Genomic DNA, 19914 nt, shown 5'->3' with positions numbered 1-19914 from the left:
AAATCTATAGTTTATAATTTTTTTGTTACGTCATAATCAGTCAGACACTATTACTGTGTTCGATTAAAACTCTACAATTCCCTTACCCCCCATGATATTTGTACTTTACATGTTTCAGCCAGTAAAATTCCTTTTTTTTTAAATGGTAAATAATCTTACTGTTTAAATAAATAGCATATTGTATGTACTTATTGATTGGTTAGGTAATGTATTCATAATGAACCCGGCAAGATTAAGAGAAGTCCCAAAAGTAATCAAGCTCCTCGTTAAGCTATTATACAAAGCTGTTCTGAGAAATATATATTGAAAGTACGGCGTTTGAATAAAGATTTTTTAAACATGAAATATTAGCTTAAAATAAAATTTACCTGTTTTTAGAAATCAAATAAATCCTCAAACAATCAAATCACAATTTTAAATCACAAAAAAATGAAAATTATAAAAAAAAAATCTGTATAAATATCACAATTATAGAGTAATATTTGCACTAATGACTTGAAATTCACTAGATTTTTAGTTTTTCTTTGATTTTTATTAATATATTGTAAATTTTTATGCTAATAAGAATTGTTCATATACTTTTATTTTTGTTACTAAAACTATTAATAAGAATGAGAAACAACTGGCGTAGTAAGTATTTGGCTCGACTCGGTGGCTACTCTCTCTCTCTTTCTCTATCTATCTCTCTCTATCTATCTCTCTCTCTCTCTCTCTGTCTATCTCTGTCTCTCTCTCTTTCTCTCTATCTCTCTCTATGTCTCTCACTCTTTTTCTCTCTTTCTCTCTTTCCGTCCAATTCAATCTCTAGGCGGGTCCGTCTACTAGTTTTCCCCACAATGGAAAAAGTTGTCAAATGCAGAGTTTATAAAATTAGATTCTTAGAATTTATGTAGGTATTTGAGGTATCTATGAATGATTCTCAGGGTCAAAGGGCATAAACTTATGAACATTTTAATGAAAAACCTAGCATGTAAACAAAGAAGATAAAGTATAGAATAGAATCCAGGTAGAAGATTCTGCCTGGCTAGCCTGAAGTAAAATTGGAACTTTTGAAAGACCAAAACGGCTACAAGGCTGTTAGTAAATAACATGATTTCAGTAATTATTCAGAAAAAATATTCAAAATAAATTTCTTTTCCAATGATTTACTAAAAGCCATGTAGCCAAGAATCCAGCTTCCTCTTCCCTATTCACAATGGATTAAAAATGAATTTAATGTGCATATTAAGCCTTAAAAAAATAATTATGTACGAAAATTTACAAAAAAAATCTTGGTCTCAGTATTTATATTATAAAACTAAGTTGCGCTCTTATGTTTCTTATATTAGATGTTGATACAAATTAAACTTTTCTAGTTTTGTCAAACTAGTCATTGTGATTTGTACTTTATCATTATTGTCTTTACTGCGCAAGTCAAAGATTCCTTCAAATTTCCCAGAAATATTTAGGGTTTTCATTTCTATTCCTCCTTATTCTATGCATGTAAATCATTTTTACAATTACAATAGGTTAAGGAAGCCTTCGCCTAGAGAAAACGCGCATACGGTCTTATTCATTAAAGTGTTTATGTGACCTGTAAAGAGCGTTTATTGGGCATTATTGATTGTTTATATACTTTGATTTTTATTGAAAGGTAAAGTAATTCAAAGAAAATGTATTTTAGTACCAGTTAATTTTTTAATATCATATTGACATTGTTTGAAATATCAATAAAAAGTTAATTTTGTTTTTGTTTGTCTGATTTGAATAACCTTTTAAGATCTTAGAGATAGCTTTCCAGAATAATGAGAAACGTTGAGAACGCATAGACAAACCCACACCTTAATACTTAAAAAAATATTTTCAAAGCTCCAATATTTTGTCACTGTAAAAATCTCCATGCCTTGGTATTGACTGTCCGTGTGGCTGTAAAGAGAACGGACAAGATAGGTTTTTTAAATTATGATCATATTCCTCCCTTCCATTCCATAGACACACACACACACACACACATACATACACATCAATGTTCCTAACACCCTACACAGCTGAGCAAACCCCTCCCTTTTGCTGTGACTACCGTACATCTCTGTCGTGCCTGTACAAATAAAATAGGACGCGGCATTTTGCAGAAGAACAAAATGGCGCGTCAGGCCAATTTTATTTATAAACAAAATTCTCTGTAGAATTGGACTCAAATAGGCGTATAGAGGAAAATTTATAAAACTTGCTCAAGCAAAAATGTTGAATGTTCTGGGATTTCAATAATCTATAAATAGTTTTGTCTAGGCTATTTTTGACTGCTTTTCATCATGAAATTTCAGATATTGTTTCCATTTCACTGATTTTGAAAAGAATTGCATGGCCTAGTAGGTTTTACTTAGCTAGAGTCATAGAAACTATCTTTGATTCATCTATTTATTAATTTCTTATAAACCAAAGACAAGGACAATAACTTTCCTAAGAAGCAAAGTACAAAAAATTATGGATGTACAACAAATAAACATAGAGAGATAGAGTAGATTCAGCGTGGACTAAAATACTTTAGAAACTTAAACAAAGAGACAGAGACAGACAGAGTAAGTGATCAAGTATGGAAAAGGAGAATCATCAAAAAAAATTCAATCTTTCCAAGATAATAGCAAAATAAATAAAATTTTCCATACTAAAACATAATATCCTTATTGCATTACCAACAAACAGACAATAAATTTAGACTTTGTGCATGCTGGTATAAGAAATCTTTAAAAAAACAAAGTTTCTATCTTAGATATTAGTTAAACTATGACTCAGACTTTGCATTATAGAGCAGCCTTGCTATTAAAAAATTAATATAAATGAAATCATGATACTTAATACAAAGAGGTCTTTATACATTTATTAAAGAAAATTGAACATTTCAAGTTTTCTTTCTTCTTTTGTTATATCTTTTACTAGAGGCCTCTAGGGGAACTTAAGAAGGGAGTTAAATTCCAATGGCCAATTTTAAAAGAAAAAGTTTCAAAAAAATTGTACGATTTCTATGTTTGTTCAAGCCTCTACAAATACTTAAATTATTTTTTGTGATTTCTCTTGGGAGGGTGGTGGTACCTCCCCCTGAAATACTTATAAACCTTCTTAGGACCTATGAGAAGCTACCCAGTTAAGGAGAACCCAATCAGTTCAGCGGCTAGGGAGATCCTTCAGTACAGACACACAGACAGACAAACAAACATCCTGTCACTTTATTATATCTTTTATACAAAAAACATTTACATATTTATACATATTTGTTCATGTCTCTCACTATGCTTCTGCTTCTGCTTCTACTTGAAACAGTCGAACAGATGTTTTATGGTATAATTGCAACAGGAGAATCTACAAATAAGCAGTGTAGTCAAAAGCTGCACTGTTTATTTTCTGACAGATTTTCAGAACTACTTGGTAGATTTTCAGCTTTCCAAATTCAAGAGCATCATCAGATTTGGAAATCCAATACAGAGGCAAAATGTACAGGTTAAATCTTCTCAATATTATTGTTATCATTTGAAACAGATCTTGGCTCCATGTATCCTCCTCCATATGTGAAGAAATCTCCATGGATATCTTCATGACACCATACAGAACAAATAGATGAATAGGAAATGTTTCTTTAGGTTTAGCTACAGGACTGCTGATTGACGGTATTGGTGCTACTAATACTGGTGGGGATAACACATTACCACTGATTGTATACACATTTTGATCAAATGATGATGATGCTCGATTAAGTGGATGTATCCGGCCAATAGAAGTTTTTCCCTTTATTTGTTGATGGATATATAGAATCATGTTTACAAATGAAATAAGTCCAAGAAGATATAGCTCCCAATTACATGTCTTGACTACTTTATGTTCAGGATAACTCTACAACATCATATTCTTCAATTAAACTCTACTGGTAAAAACTAGCTATGGTTGAAAAAATGTATATAAGAGGAACAAAACTTAATTTAATAGTTATTTAACAGAAAACAGAAACTTAGGATTTAATTTTTGCCAACTGTCCTTAATGTAGCAAATTAAAAAAAAATTTATATAAAATGATTAATTAATAATTAGGTCTGACGCCAGAGAAGTTACTATGATAATTTAGTGCAATATAACTGCTTCAAATATATATAAAATACAAAGTAGAATGATGTCTGTCTGTTTGTAGCGAAGGATCTCGCTAACTGCTGTATTAATCGGGTTCTCCTTTACAGGGTAGCTTCTCATAGGTCCCGAGAAGGTTTATAACTATTTTCTTGGGGGGTGGGACACCCCCAACCCCCCAAAAAATAAAAATTATTTTTTAAAATTTTTCTTTTAGATCTAAAATACCTACCAAAAGTCGGTTTGATCAAACCTCTTGGGGCAAAGCCCATAGAGGCTAGGGGCGAAGCCGCTAGTATATATATAAATTTGTTAAATAAACAAGAATATTTCCTTCACATTTAGCTGATGTGCTAGTAGAACACTATACCATTTTGAACAATAGGATTCATAGAGAACAACATAGATACCAAAATCTGTCAAGGTTAGGAAAACTATGACAACACAACAGCTTTTAAACAGGAGTTCATGATTCCAGTTGACAAAACAGTATGGTGAGATGAACAGGACAGCTCGGAACGTGAGGAGTAGAATCAGAGTCAGAACTGTAATAACCCAGAGCATTCTTGTTGATGCAATGCTGCAGATCAAGTTAGGATTGGAGGTAAATAACCCTTTCAAATCTTCATTGAAATATGTAATAAGAATTGTCTTTATAGTGCCTAAACAAAAAAAATTTGTAAATTCTTTTAATCTTTAGATTGTAATGTTGTCAAAATAATGAAATGTACCTCTAAATGAAGTAATTCCAGAGATAATGAAGAATAGTCTCATCAGAGAATTTATAATTGTCTTTTGTCCAGGAAGAGCAGACCCATAGTATAGGAATAGTAATACCAAGGTGACAATAGCAACAGTGAAACCTTTTTCATTCAGATTATGCTTTAACATTATATGCTTTAAAAGATGCTTTGCTATTCTCTCATCGTAAACTATAAATGTCAAAATTTAGGGATTTTACTTAACAAATAGTAAATTTGAAGGGTGTTATGTAAACATTTTAGGATTTTACTTAACAAATGGTACAATTTAAGGGTGTTATGTCAAAGCACAATTCTTTCCTATGATGTCAATGATAATCTTGTAAAGACTGACACTAACAGGTACAACAAGGATCCATACAGAGTACAACACCAGCAGGGTGCGAAATCTTTTCAAAATATTTTAGATTTTTATTTTGTTATATATAAACATTAACTATTATTAATTTTTTATGGTTGAAAGTTAGGAAATTTTTCAAACACAAACCTATTACAACAATTTAAATAGAAAGATATTTCTTTTCATGTAGGGTAAGGGGGGGGGAAATTTCAGTATTTTTTCGTTTTTTTTGAAAAAAAATGGGGTAAATATTAATATTTTCAAATGAAACCAAGACCGGTAGAAAGCTTATGGAAAGGACTATCAGGTCCTAAAAGGACATTATCCTAGGACTTTTAGAAGTTTGCCGAAATTGACCGGGGGGGAATTTTCGGTAATTTTTTTCAACCTAAAAAAAATCGATGAAAAACGGCCAAACGGCCAGTCGAACATAAATAATCATAATTAGTATAGGTTATAGGGATTATCCACAAAAAATTTCATAATGATCGGACTATTCCTTCTATGTTAAAAATTAAGTTTTTTGAAAGACGCGAATTTTCGATTTTTTTTTTCAAAATTTTTTTTTTTTAAAACTTTAAATTAATATAAGAAAAAAACGTATTTTATTACTTTTTTGGCCTGATCCTAAAAAAGCTCACATTGAACTATAGATTTAGACCAAAAAACATGAAAATTGATTAAAAATTGACCTCAATAATCGAATTTGAAGCAAAAGTGTCATCTTTGCAAAAAATCTTGACTACATTTTAACCTTAAAAAATCGATGAAAAAAGGCCAAACGACCAAACAAGCGTGATAAATCATAATTAGTATAGGTTATTGGGATTAACCACAAAAAAATTCATAAAGATCGGACTATTCCTCCTATGTCAAAAATATTTTTTTTCAAAGGACCAGAAATTTTGATTTTTTCCTCGCAAAAATTTGCTTCAAAAAATAAAATTATTTTTTTTTTTTTTATCTGTTCTATTCATTTTTAGGCTTAATTCTTAAAAAGTCCATATGGAATAATAGATTTGACAAAAGAAAACATGAAAACATGACCTTAAAAGTTGAATTTTAATTTCTTTTGAAATTACCGAAATTTCCCCCGGTGCCAACTTTGGTCATTTTTGAAAAAAATATTACCCCGATTTTAAAGCTCTCAACAGATTTGGAAAGAGCGGGCAATTCTTAGTTCAAAAGGTCTTTAAGGATCAGCCCTAGGTCTTACCAATTTTTGTGTACGTCGATCTTTACACACCTACTAAAAAATTTTTGAAAAAAAAAATTTTTTTGTCCAACTTTGAGACCCAATAAGTACCCTTAATATTCATCTCACAAAAAATTTATACTTTTTTGTAGGCAATTTAATAAGGAACAAATTTGCTTTTATGTTTTTTTCTGTCATTTGAACGGAACATGGAGAAAAAGGTCATTTAATGAAGGTAGGTCGAAATTACCGAAAATAGCCCCTTACCGAAACTTCCCCCGCCTTACCCTATTTAATACAATCAACTTATAAAAAAAGAATTTTATTGCTTAGAAATAAATTAGCAAAAAGTAAGTATAGCAAAAATTGAGTTTTCCATCTCTATGCCGTACAAAAATGTTTCCTATTAATACTCACCTTTTCAGGTTCATAGGGTCAATACTTCTGTTACAAAACTTAATTTTGAAAATTAAATCTGTTAATTCAGTTATAAATCAGATTTTACTTTACTTTTAATAAATTTCCTAAAAGAACCTCATGAAATTTATTAGATTATGAACTATTTGTGTCAACTAGTCTTTTTAAAGAAGCTTGTATAACTAAGAGAGAAATTGAGATTGCTCTCTCATATTTTATTACTATAAAAAACCACTTAAGTTAAAAGTGGATTACCAAAATTTTTTTTAAATTTCAGTAAATTTGAATTCTTTGAAAAATGAACAACCAAAAATTAAGATATTATGTTCAAATTTTTTTTAATATAACCAAGTATAAATTTAAAATGCTATTAGAATAAAGTAAATTCGATGACTACTTCAAAATCTTTATTAAATCTATGACATTTAATAGAGAATAGTTAGGAATGGACAAGAAATTTCAGTGAAATTTAAACAACAAAAAATAGACTTTTTTTAATAAACATCCCCAAGCAAAGGAACTTGGGAATTAAAACTAAATTGAAAGAAATATCAAAAAGTTTGGTTTTCATTTATTTCACTTAAGTAAATTAAATAATATCTTAAAATTATTAAAATATTAAATCATTGTATTATTTTTAAAAGCAAAGCTTTTCTTTAATTAGGGTTGGTATGTACGTCCGTAACAGAAAGCTTTTTTTAAAGTTTAAACTTTCTTGGATTTAAATCGATTTTTTTGCTCAAGAAAATAATGCATGGCCTCCAGTTCAATATGGAGTCAGATGGACCATCTAGATATATTATGTCTATTTTGATTTCAAATGGGCCTGTTTTTGAGGTTCTAAGTAGCAAGTAAATAAGGATGACAACAACCATGAGTAGCAAAGTATAAACAAAAACATGGATGGACAAACATAGGGCAGAATGGAGATGTTCAGATGATATAAAAAGGGGATAAATAATATCATTGTGTAAATAACATCAGGAAACCTTTAAAAATGAGGAACTATGTATACAGTTTTTTAGCATGAAAAGTTACCATGGTAATATTAATGAATTCTATTTAAATAGAGAAAATTTTATATTGTACATGTATATTATTCAACAAAGAGAAACAAGGATGAAAAAAAGTCATCGAAGTTAGCGATGCACTAAACAATGTCTAACTTACAGATGTACCGACAAATAAAGATATCAAGAGCAAAAAGGATTTCCATTAGCTTTGTTAATTTAAATATTTTAGGTTTTACTTAAATAATTAAATTTTTAGATAAAAAAAAATCACGAAACCTCTCGACAAAGTAGTCATATACAAGTAATTTTTTTAAAGTGTTAAACCTTTAAATTGGTTTAAATTTTGTTCATTAGTTATTAAAGCACATGGGCGATTGTTAATCAATAAAATTGATATATTATTGCTTGGATAATTAAATTAAAATGCACTATACAAAAAGTTAAACTTATAGCTAGGTCTTAGTGAAATATCAACCCGCGATCGTGGCTCAACACGTAGCGCATCCGCTCGTCGTCGGGAAAGAAATAGGTTCGAATCTCGGTCCGTCACGGCGTCATAACAAAAGACGTTAAAAATGGTTCCTACTGCTACTATGTCAGGTGCGCGACATAAATAGTTATAGGTGGGGGAATGCCTTGGGTCAAAATTAGGCGCAACTTACTACCATGCACAGTTAGGACTTCTTAGACAAAGGTCGTCCAATCAAAGAGTTAATTGTACCGCAATCATAGGGCTTAGGGCTGACAACCCAACCCCATATCCATAAAAAAGCCACATTGCTACAGAAACACTAACACATTGTCAGCGGCCTATGTTCCCCATGTGGAGTGAAAACGGCGTGTAACTATATTTTTAGTGAAATATCGATCTACAGTTCTAAAGCAATAAAAAATCCCTCTTCTCTTTTCAGTAGTAAAGTTACTCTGTGATGAAATGTTCGCCTGTCCAAACCTTTCTAGGGAAACCTTATTTTTTCAGCTGCTATTTAAGATAGATGGCTAAAATCAATTCTTTAATACTTGGTCTATCGGTCCGTCATTAATCCATATACCAATCAAAAGGATACCCTCAAAAAACAGCACATCCTTTACATACCTATAAAGTAGGTTAAATAAGATCATAAAGATTGCTATGCATGTTTTATTAACAATTAAGATATTATCCACTTAGGATTTTTTTTTCAATTTTGAAAATTTTTTTACACTCCCCCCCGGGCCCCCCCCCCTTTCCTTCCACAACACCCAACCCCTACAAACTATTACTCTGGATGCAGTTCTAGAAGGGAAATTTTCAGACAAAGCCCAAATTGTGTTAAAATTGTGTCAAAAATGATCCATGTGACGTAATAAAATGTGGGAGATGAGAGGAGCAGTGAGAAAGATAACCCCTAACACAATTTGGGCTTTGTCAAATTTTCAAAATTGAAAAAAAAAATTCTAAGAGTATAACCCTACAAATAATAACTGAGCATGATATACTAAATAGTGAGGGGACATACCAATTTCTATCAAAACAAACAGAGTTACCGAAGCTAAGCTCTACAGACTACAAACCCATTGAATTGAGCCAAAAAGCTCCCTTTAATTCGTGATGCAAGCGCATAAACATAATTGAATAATCAGAAAGACATTTTCACATGGATTTATAGAGAGGTATATTAGTGCTTTTTAGACTTTACCACATTGTTTATTGTAAGCAGTAATATAATCTATAATACAAAGTAGCTTGATGTCTGTCCGTCTGTCCGTCTGACCGTCTGTCCGTCTGTCTGTCTGTCTGTCCGTCTAAAGCTTAAGATCTCAGTAACCGCTGAACCGATTGGGCTCTACTCTTCAGAGATTATACCTACTGGTCCTGTGATGGTTTTAAACATATTTTTCGGGGGGTGGGACACCCCCAACCCCCCCCAAAACTAAAAAAACCACCCCCCCAAAAAAATTTTTTTTTTACATTTTTTGTAAAATCTCAGTAACTGCTGAACAAATGAGGCTCTACTCTTCTGGGAATATACCTACTGGTCCTCTGGAGATTTTAGGCTATTTTCTAGGAGGGTGGGACACCCCAACCCCCCTAAAAATAAAAAAAATCCCTATTTCCAAATTTTTTATCTTTTTTTTATTTTTGTAAACAAAAACCAGTAATTGGGTTGGGGGAACCCCACTGCACCATGGGGCGAAGCCCCCATGAACCCCCCCCCCCAAAAAAAAAAAAAAAAAATTTCACCAAAAAAATTTTTTGGGCTTTTTGTAACTTTTAAAAATTGACATCTATAAAAAGTTGTTCCAATTATAGGTATTAAATAAAATTTACAGAGGAGAGTTTTCAATTTTTGTGTATATGTGGTCCAATCAGTGGGACTATCAGAGCTTGTGCCGCATACAGGGTACTCGCTTATGCTCACCCCGTACGAGATATACGGTGAACAACCTGGGTTTAATTTTTACAAATTTAAATTTTTGTGAATACGGCGCACAACCTGGGTTTAATTTTACCAAAGAGTAATTCGGCAAAGAATAACTTTTTTGAAAAATATAACTATAAAATTATTATGGAGGTTTGACTTTCCATTACCTCATGGGGCGAAGCCCCTAGAGGCTAGGGGCGAAGCCACTAGTTTATTAAAAGGCAGAGGCATATACTAAGCAATGTAGGGAAACTTAATATCCAGTATGGCTTCGAAACCGATAATCATCCGCTGGATTAGAACAGGTTCTCAGCATAATAAAATTATGTATAGCATCGTATTACAGCCAATTTTCCACGAATTTTAAAATAAAAAATTAAATTATACCAATTTATACAGCCCGGGCCTTCGGCTCCTCAAGGCTTACACAACTAACTTTAACATATTTTTATTTCATATCTGCGGAAAGCTGTCTATAAAACGATGCTATCAATATCTAGTACTTTAATGTTTTAATAGTTATTTCTCGCATCGTGTTATAAACGGCTTTCCGCGGATATAGAAAGTACAATTATAAGATTAAAACTATTTTTTTAGCCCCGAGGTGCCGTAGGCACCGGCTAAAAACTGGTTTTAATCTTTTGATTGTACATCTTTATATTCGTAGAAAGCTGGATATAATACGATGCTAGACATAGTTTTTTCGTATGGATGAGAACCGGTTCCTATCCACCGGATTCAAATGAATACGAGAAAATCGGATATAATTTTTTCTTTCATACTCGAGGAAATGATTGATTTATCTTCACTTAATTATTCCTGCATCCACTCATATATGCCAAAAAAATTCGCAGGTGGACGTTATACCGTAATTGTTAAAATCAATAAAGCTATTAGAAAATGAGGTGTTAAAAGAAGTGCTGTAGTAAATAAAGCTACTTCAATTATTGACTAGAGGCTCAAATTTGGGTAAAAAAATGTCTAAAGGTATAAAATTATGTCACAGAAACTTTTAGATTTAACCCATTAGTGCCGAGCGCCACTTTTATGGACCGATCGAGCTGAAAATCTCAGGGAAGCTTTATAATGGTAAAAACGGAATTCCAATTTTTTTGTTTTGCTCTAGTGGCGTGCACAGGAAAGTTGCAATAAAACCCGGTTCGGCGCGAGTAAAAAAACCTTTCGGCATTAATAACCGTTTTTGGCGTTTTTTGGTGCTTTCCCCCGGCATTAAAGCCCGTTTGCGACCTAAATACCCGGTTTTTTGGCCCAAAAAGTTAAAAATGTAATTTTTGAACGCCTAAAGTGAGATGAACACTTTTTAGAACTTTGATACGATCCGTAATTGAAAACTACATAACCTCATGTAATTGATAGAGCTACAACTAACATACAAAACAATTTATATCACATTTAAGATTTTGGCTATAGGTGCCGCCGTTTTCGGTTAAAAAAGCCCATTTCGAGGAAGTTTTAAAACTTTTGCTAATATTTGTATTGATAATAATGGGAGGGATATTGATAATGTAATTTTTGAACGTCCAAAGTAAATTATAGAGTAGCAACTATTCTAGTAGTATCAGTAATTGACAAATATATAAAAAAATATAATTTTTATTGATAAAGGAAAGACTAGAAAAGACTTATTACATATCTTTGGCCTAAAGTATTTAAAAAATATCACAAACAAAAGAATAGAATAATACAGTAATATCAAGATTATGATAACAAAAATGGCCTAAAACCATCAAATTTGCATAGAATACTGGTTAGTTACGCCCCCATCCTGTGGGGAAATGTCAAGATAAGCAAAATGGTCTGAAACCATCAAATTCACATAGAATACTGGTTAGTTACGCCCCCATCCTGAAGGCGATGACAAGATAATGAAAATGGCCTAAAACCATCATATTTACAAGTAATAATAATTGAATTTTCGTGTGTTATGCCCCCATCCTGTAGGGCTATGACAAGATAATCAAAATTTAAAATAGTATTGTTTTTTTTTGAGAGAAAAAAACATATCCCCCCCCCCCCCCCACCCCTTAAAAATATTTATGTAATAAAGTCTAAACCAAGATATATCTATCTATCTGTCCATCCATCCTTTTATTTATCTATCTAACAATTGTTGATTATCATTGGGAATCTACATAAATTTATCGGCCATTGTCTTATCCCTATATATCAGTCTATCTATCTATCCATCCATCCTTTTATTTATCTATCTAACAATTGTTGATTATCATTGGGAATCTACATAAATTTATCGGCCATTGTCTTATCCCTATATATCAGTCTATCTATCTATCTATCTATTGATCCTTTTATTTATCTATCTATCAATTATATTTATCATTGGGAAATAAAGAAATTTTTACATTTGAAGAGAATAATAAATGATAAAAAATATCTAATATATCTAATGGTTGAAAAGTTAAAACCGGGTATTTTTACTCACGCCGAGCCGGGCAATAAAACTTTCGGGTATTTTTACTCACGCCGAACCGGAGTTATATAGAACATAATTAAACGATAAAAAAATCATATAAAAAATAATAATTTGAATAAAACGATTTCACAAATGAATGTAGTTGCCAATAAACTTTAAATTTCACGAAAAAAATCACTAACTTTACTTCATAAACAAAAAAGTTAGAAGGGGTATTTTAAATCACCTTGTTTTTTTTGGTTCACCCATTTTCGATGAAAGATTGTGGCCGACCTAATAGATAGAAACGCTTCTCTCTGAGGGGAATTGAAAAACAGCGCAGTAAAGGGTAGGCTCATGCGAGCATGATTCAATCCTAAAACTGAAAACCAGTTTTTTTTGGCATTTTCTGGAACCGGGCGTTAAAAGCCGGTTCGTCACTAATGGGTTAATTAGGAAATTTTATATTGATAAGTTTTAATTTACTTAATTAGTTTATTATTAGGGAATGAGAAATTGCGAAATTGGAGTAGCATTTCTCTTTATCTAGTAACTTTAAAATTTCTGCCTTTTACTATTTACATTTAAATTGGCTTCTAGTAACAATCTTGTCACTTTAGCATACCTTTGCAAGATAGATAGATAGATAGATAGATAGATAGATAGATAGATAGATAGATAGATAGATAGATAGATAGATAGATAGATAGATAGATAGATAGATAGATAGATAGATAGATAGATAGATAGATAGATAGATAGATAGATAGATAGATAGATAGATAGATAGATAGATAGATAGATAGATAGATAGATAGATAGATAGATAGATAGATAGATAGATAGATAGATAGATAGATAGATAGATAGATAGATAGATAGATAGATAGATAGATAGATAGATAGATAGATAGATAGATAGATAGATAGATAGATAGATAGATAGATAGATAGATAGATAGATAGATAGATAGATAGATAGATAGATAGATAGATAGATAGATAGATAGATAGATAGATAGATAGATAGATAGATAGATAGATAGATAGATAGATAGATAGATAGATACATAGATAGATAGATAGATAGATAGATAGATAGATAGATAGATAGATAGATAGATAGATAGATAGATAGATAGATAGATAGATAGATAGATAGATAGATAGATAGATAGATAGATAGATAGATATGTAGATAGATAGATTGATATATACAAACATACCCAAAATGGATAGATTTACAAATAATATATATTATTAAATTATCTATCGCTGTTATCTAATTATTGAAAATGAAAACCACGCCCATAGGCTTGGACAAATATTATAATAAATAACTAAAAAAATATAAAGAATATAAATACAAAATTTTATTTCTCGTATTCATTCGAATCGGTGGATAGGAACCGGTTCTCATACATACGAAAAAACTATGTCTAGCATCGTATTATATTTAGCTTTCTACGAATATAAAAATGTACAATCTTCGGCACCTCGGGGCTAAAAAACCTTGTTTTAATCATATAATTGTACATTCTATAACCGCGGAAAGCCGTTTATAATACGATGAAAGAAATAACTATAAATGTATTAAATAGATATTAGAAAACGTTTAACTTTTATGGCTTTTAAAAATATTTGCTTAACATCTTAGGTTTTACTGTTTTTGACGTGTATATTGTATAATTCTTTCTAAAGCTTGCAATTGCTTCGCTACATACGAATAAAATTGACATTGTTAATTATATTCATGTTTTTTTTATTGTTCTAAAGAGCAACTACTCTATAAATATATTATTCAGATTAATTGTCCCTGTTTGTTTAATATACTTTATGGTAATATCAATAAATTTAAATCTGCTATATATTTGATTAAAAACACTACTTTATTTAAACTTTTATATTACGTTTGTTTTAAATGGGGTTACCCCCCCCCCCCTATTTATATATATTTTTAAAAAGTGTGGCTTTATCCAAATTGGGCTGGGGGAGGGGGAAAATCTCAAATTTTATTTAATTTTTAAATAGGAAAAATAATAGATGGGGGAGAAGGGCGGAAGGTTATCCTTTTCCTTCTTGGAAAATAGCTTAAAACCAGTCTAGTGGTTTCCAAGATATTAAGCTTTCTAGGGTATCTTCACATAGGTCCTGAGATGGTTTTAGTCTGATCCATTTCTAGATTCGAGTCTTTGAAAACGAGGCATGTCAATCCATAAAATATGTTTATCAACAGACAAAAGCATATTATGGAAAACTTTGCTTAAAGAAGGGGAGAAGGGCGGAAGGTTATTCTTTTCCTTCTTGGAAAATAGCTGAAAACCAGTCCAGTGGTTGCCAAGATTCGAAAGCTAGTCAAAGTTCTATTTTGTATTTTTGCTTGTTTTATAATATAAAAAAAATTAAAATATAAAATAGAAACATCTATCTACACCAAGATAAGTTCACCTAATTAAAGATAAGCACACCTTGTTATTCTATAAAATTAACTATAGCTAATACTTTTTATCAACTTCTAAACCTTAATTTGTGGAGTTGAAAAAGTAAAAAAAGAGTCTAAAATGGAAGGGTTAATAAAATAAAGATAATTTCATTTAAAGGCTCTAATGCTTTTTAAAAGCGAAGCTTTTCTATAATTAGGGTCGGTCCGTCCGTTTGTACGTATGAGATGGATAGCTTTTTTCATTAATTTAGGCATGTTAAAATTGTCCAATCGATTTCAAACTTTGCATTATGATTCCTGTAGTAGTTAGGTACGATTTAGAAAGCGTAGCAACTCTATCATCATTACCAGAATGTCCGTACGTCCATTTTAAACATGCTGATTTTTTAATTTCTAACAACTAATTTTTATGTGATCTAATTATCCGATTGTTCTGATTTTGGTATAATGATTCCTAGGACAACAAAGTACAGTATTATAAGTAGAGCAACTCTATAATCAAGTCCTAATAATGTAAGTATGTCCAATGTCCATAAACATTGTCCTGTATCAAGAAAGTTGTCAACAAATTTACTCACAATTTTGCTTTGACTCTTATTCATATATATTCTGATTTTTCAGTTTTGACACAATACAAGTGTTAATGTTCGTCTGTCCTACCGTTTCAGAGCTTTGCTTTTATGGATGTTGTCATCCTTGTTTGATTGTAATATGGCTTCGTCCCTATCCAATTTTTTCTTTGTTTCAATACGGCGTCAAGGTAAACTAAAAAGTTATGCTCATTATTTCATTTCTTTTTGGCCACTATGACTATTTGAATACTTTGTATTGAGCAGATTTGCTGTCGGAAAAATGTATTAGTTCTAAAAGCGTTGGTTTCTGAATATAATAAGACCAAAAAAGGCTTCAACCAGTATGTAGATTATTTTTGCATATTTGTGTGTGTGTGTGTAGTTTAAGCAAAGTGTTTCCATAAAATGCTTTTGTCTGTTAATAAACATATTTTATGGATTGACATGCCTCGTTTTCAAAGACTCGAATCTAAAAATGGATCAGACTAAAACCATCCCAGGACCTATGTGAAGATACCCTATAAAGGAGAATCTAAACGGTCCAGAAAAAAAAGCTTGCTGCTTTATATTAGAGATAAAAACAAATTTCTAGTAATTTTCCATGACTTTTTGGATGTTGTCATCCTTGATTTCATTTTGTGTGTGAGTGTATTTTTAGTCCAGTTTAATCACACCTGTTTAAGGTAAATTTGTGGGGGGGGAAGTATTTTCCATTTTTTCTGTATAGAAATTTCAACCCCCTTCTATGATCGAAAAAACTTCCACCTGCTTGTTGTCAAGGAGGTGGTGGGTTCGAGCCTTGATAAAACCCCATTATCCTAAAGACGTTAAATATTTTTCGATGGAAAATCAATAGAGAAAAAAAGTAATACCAGTCGCAGTTGAGACTTTAAGGCAAATATTGTTCAATCGAAGAGCTGCTTAATGACAATTTTTTTACTTCAGTTAATATACGACCATCCACATGATATTTGGTTCAGAGCTTCACAGGTGTCATGAGCCCAAATATTTTAAATGGGAAACTGCATGAAAAATACTCAACAAACTTAAAATCTCGTTTGTAATTTATTTGACTTTTTTTGGCAATAAAATAATCCTTAAAGACACCTTTAAAGTAGCATATGTCTATGTGTGTGTGTGTGTGTATGTGTGTATGTCCTAAATTTTCTAATGGGATTTTCAAGGAATATACGAAGCTTAAGAAATTTCTGGGCTAGCTTATTATTCTTTTTATATAGGATTGGTCCATCTCTAAGATGGATGGAGGAGGGAATAAGTTGAGCTTTATTGAAAAGCTTTAAAATTAACATTCAAAAAAGCTTTTCTATTTATATTATTCTGTCTGTAAGTCTGCAATTTAATTAAAATGCATATTGAAATTATTAATAACATTTTTTCAGACATGTTTATGCATTTATTCAACAATTTTACTCATTTTTTACATTATTACATCGTTTTCTGTCATATTCTACTTTTAATGTTTCTAGCCAGCATTAGTGTAGCTAAGCATCTATATAACTAATTGTATCATTGTAATAACATAACTTTACTCACGAAACCTTAGTTTAATTTTTTTCTGAATAATCAAGTGACTTCTCCCCCTAGCTTCTAGGGATTTAGCCCAAAGAATAGGATAAGATAGCTTTCCAAATACACCATTTAATGTATCAAGATTATTTACAATTTTTTTTCAGTGGTTTAAAAATGATAAATATGTTGATATGCAATCACTTCCGTAAATAAATGCATTTCACAACTAATCATTGAATTAGAGATCTGTTATCATTACCGCAATAACAGTAATTAGAGCTCAGATTGGGTCTTCAATAAATCTCAATAATTAGATTTTTTGGTGGTTTCCCTTAAAGTGCCTGGCTGAACATAGAGCCTCGCCCCCACTTATTATGAAATACATTAAAAATGAGGGATATGGATAGGCGTTGTTTTATGTTTTTTTTTCACTTTTGGTCAGTTTAGGTTTTTGGCTTTTTAGGGTACAGCTGGCATCAATATTTAATATTTAAAAATTAGAGTTACAGGGTCGTCTGTGCTCGCTGTGCACATTAAGGAAAGGCACCATTTTTGTGTATTGCTTATATGAAACAATTTGCAAAGTGACAATTTTGAAGTAGCAGTGCCACTGTTAATAGTGTGGGTTTAATGAATTGCAAGGGAGATCATAATGGCAATTTTTGCACTAAAATTTGCGTAAAACTGTGATCACAAAACAGTCTAAAATAGTAAATATTTTCTTTTTATAGATTGTCTTATTGGTCAATAAAAGCGACAGGATCTGTGTTTGTCTGCCGTCTATGTGTATTAAAGAATCCTAAACTGATATGGTTCCCCTTTACAGGGTAGCTTATCGTAGGTATTATGAAGGTTTTAAAAAAATTGGGGGAGGGGGTCGACCACATAGAAAGAGTGTGTAGTTTAATTTTTATAGATATTTTATTATAAATATAAGATCATTTATGTTAATAATAGGCATAAGAAAGAGGAGTAGATTATATCAAAATAGAATTATCACGCAACCTAACAACCAAATATTTTCAATTATTGTAAAATGCGAATTTTGTAAATTTTCTTTACATTTCCACACGTACGTCTGCTATTCAATTTGTTTAATGGATGGCTTTAAATCTCTTTTAGAAAGGCTTTTTTGTTAAATATTAATAAATGTAGAAACTTAGCATTTGAACTTCATTATGCTAAAAGGCTCACATTAATTTCAGAAAAAATCTCCTAATTTTTTGATGGATATTGTCATCCTTGTTTTACCCTTAAATAAATTAGCCTATATTTTGAGGTATATATTTTAAACTTTGAAGGTTAAAAAAATAGGTGTTTCTAAACATCTGCGAAGGTGTTGAAATTAGACAGGAATCTATAGGGATAATACAATAAAGGATAAATTTATGTATATCCCTAATAATGATACACAAAATTTGCCCTTCTGTAGATTAAAATAAGAGGAATTGGACCGTGGTTGGAACCAACCAATCAAAATTCACTGAAAGTCCCCAAAGTTGATGAGTTAACGAATAATAAAACGTTATTATAAAACTTTGGGGACTAGTGTAATAAAAAGCCCATCGTCCTCTCTCTCCTAGCTAATTAGTTTCGTACATTGGTGAATTGTTCAGAACAAAAAATCTGTAATATTAAGTATTGTGTATAAATCTTAAAATTTTATGTTGACTATATTACATCAAATAAAGGTATATCTAAATTGATTATATATGTCTTGAAAATAAGTCTTATTGCAGTTTTACATGATAGGTAAAAATAATGCTGGCAAGCAATAAAAGTACATATATAGAATCCTTTGTAGATAGAAGGTCTGATTTATTGGGATTAATTGGTTTATTTAGTTAAAATTCATTGAAATTTATATACTTTACCTTAGCCCCCAGCCTACGTGGGTTACTTTACCCTTCTAGTCAACTAGCCTAACCTATTTTATGTATATTTCCTTGACTATAAAAAGGCACATCTCTGTATAGCAAGAACTTTTAAACAAGAGTCATGCAATCAAAAGGGTTGCTTGTCTAATGGTTGTTATTTACCTGGTATTCTTTATTTGAAAAATATTATTCCTTAGCTGTTTTCTTATATAAAAATTCAAAGCAAAGCCTAAAAAACTCGCCTATATTAGTGTTCAAATCCACACTTCGAAATATTCTAAAGATATTTGTATCATTAGTATTACAGTATGCTATCTAGTATTATTACACGGCTATGACACTGTGACACTATTGTGATACAACGACTTTAGAACCATAATGTTTATATACTTTTCGCCCACGTTGAAACAACCCTTTTGACACATATACATACATATTACATGCAGGGCTTACTTTTATCTAAGGGTTCGCCCCTTTATGTAAGGGTTAAGCAATTTATCCTTTTATAAAAGTAACAAGATTTCTGAGTTTGTCTGTATTTGAAAGATCTCGCTAACTGCTGAACCAATACGGTTCTCCTTTACAGTGTAGTTTCTCATAGGTGGTGTGTTGGAATGATTTTCTTGTATTCCCTGGCAAGTTCGAACCCATTAATTCCCTTTTCCTTATACCAGAGAATGAGTGTGTTACGCGGCATTCCTAACTATCTCCGCGCTTAGCTTGTAAACAAACAAAGGCGCGCACATTTTTTCCTTGTTGATTCCCATGTGAAGAGCTACGTGAATAAAAATAATGTATTGGATGGATATACATGCGCTCTAATCCGTGGAAGATCTCA

The 19914-nt window shown here is 31.3% G+C and overlaps 1 protein-coding gene across 2 annotated transcripts in view; it reads right to left on the bottom strand.

Moving 5' to 3' along the window:
• Positions 1–19914, bottom strand: part of LOC145323861 (uncharacterized) — a 156025-nt gene that overhangs the window by 81898 nt on the left and 54213 nt on the right. The window contains exon 1 of one of the 2 annotated variants that reach the window (XM_080166445.1): positions 369–670. The exons of the other annotated variant lie outside the window; for it this stretch is intronic. The gene's annotated coding sequence lies outside the window, so the exon portion shown is untranslated. Of the gene's footprint in view, positions 1–368; positions 671–19914 lie in introns of those variants that run through there. 2 annotated transcript variants of the gene reach the window in all.

This window comes from Acartia tonsa, chromosome 7 (genome assembly GCF_053477335.1).
Source record: "Acartia tonsa isolate MP-2025a chromosome 7, ASM5347733v1, whole genome shotgun sequence".
Lineage (NCBI taxonomy): Eukaryota > Metazoa > Arthropoda > Copepoda > Calanoida > Acartiidae > Acartia > Acartia tonsa.
This window is presented reverse-complemented; position numbering and strand designations above follow the sequence as displayed.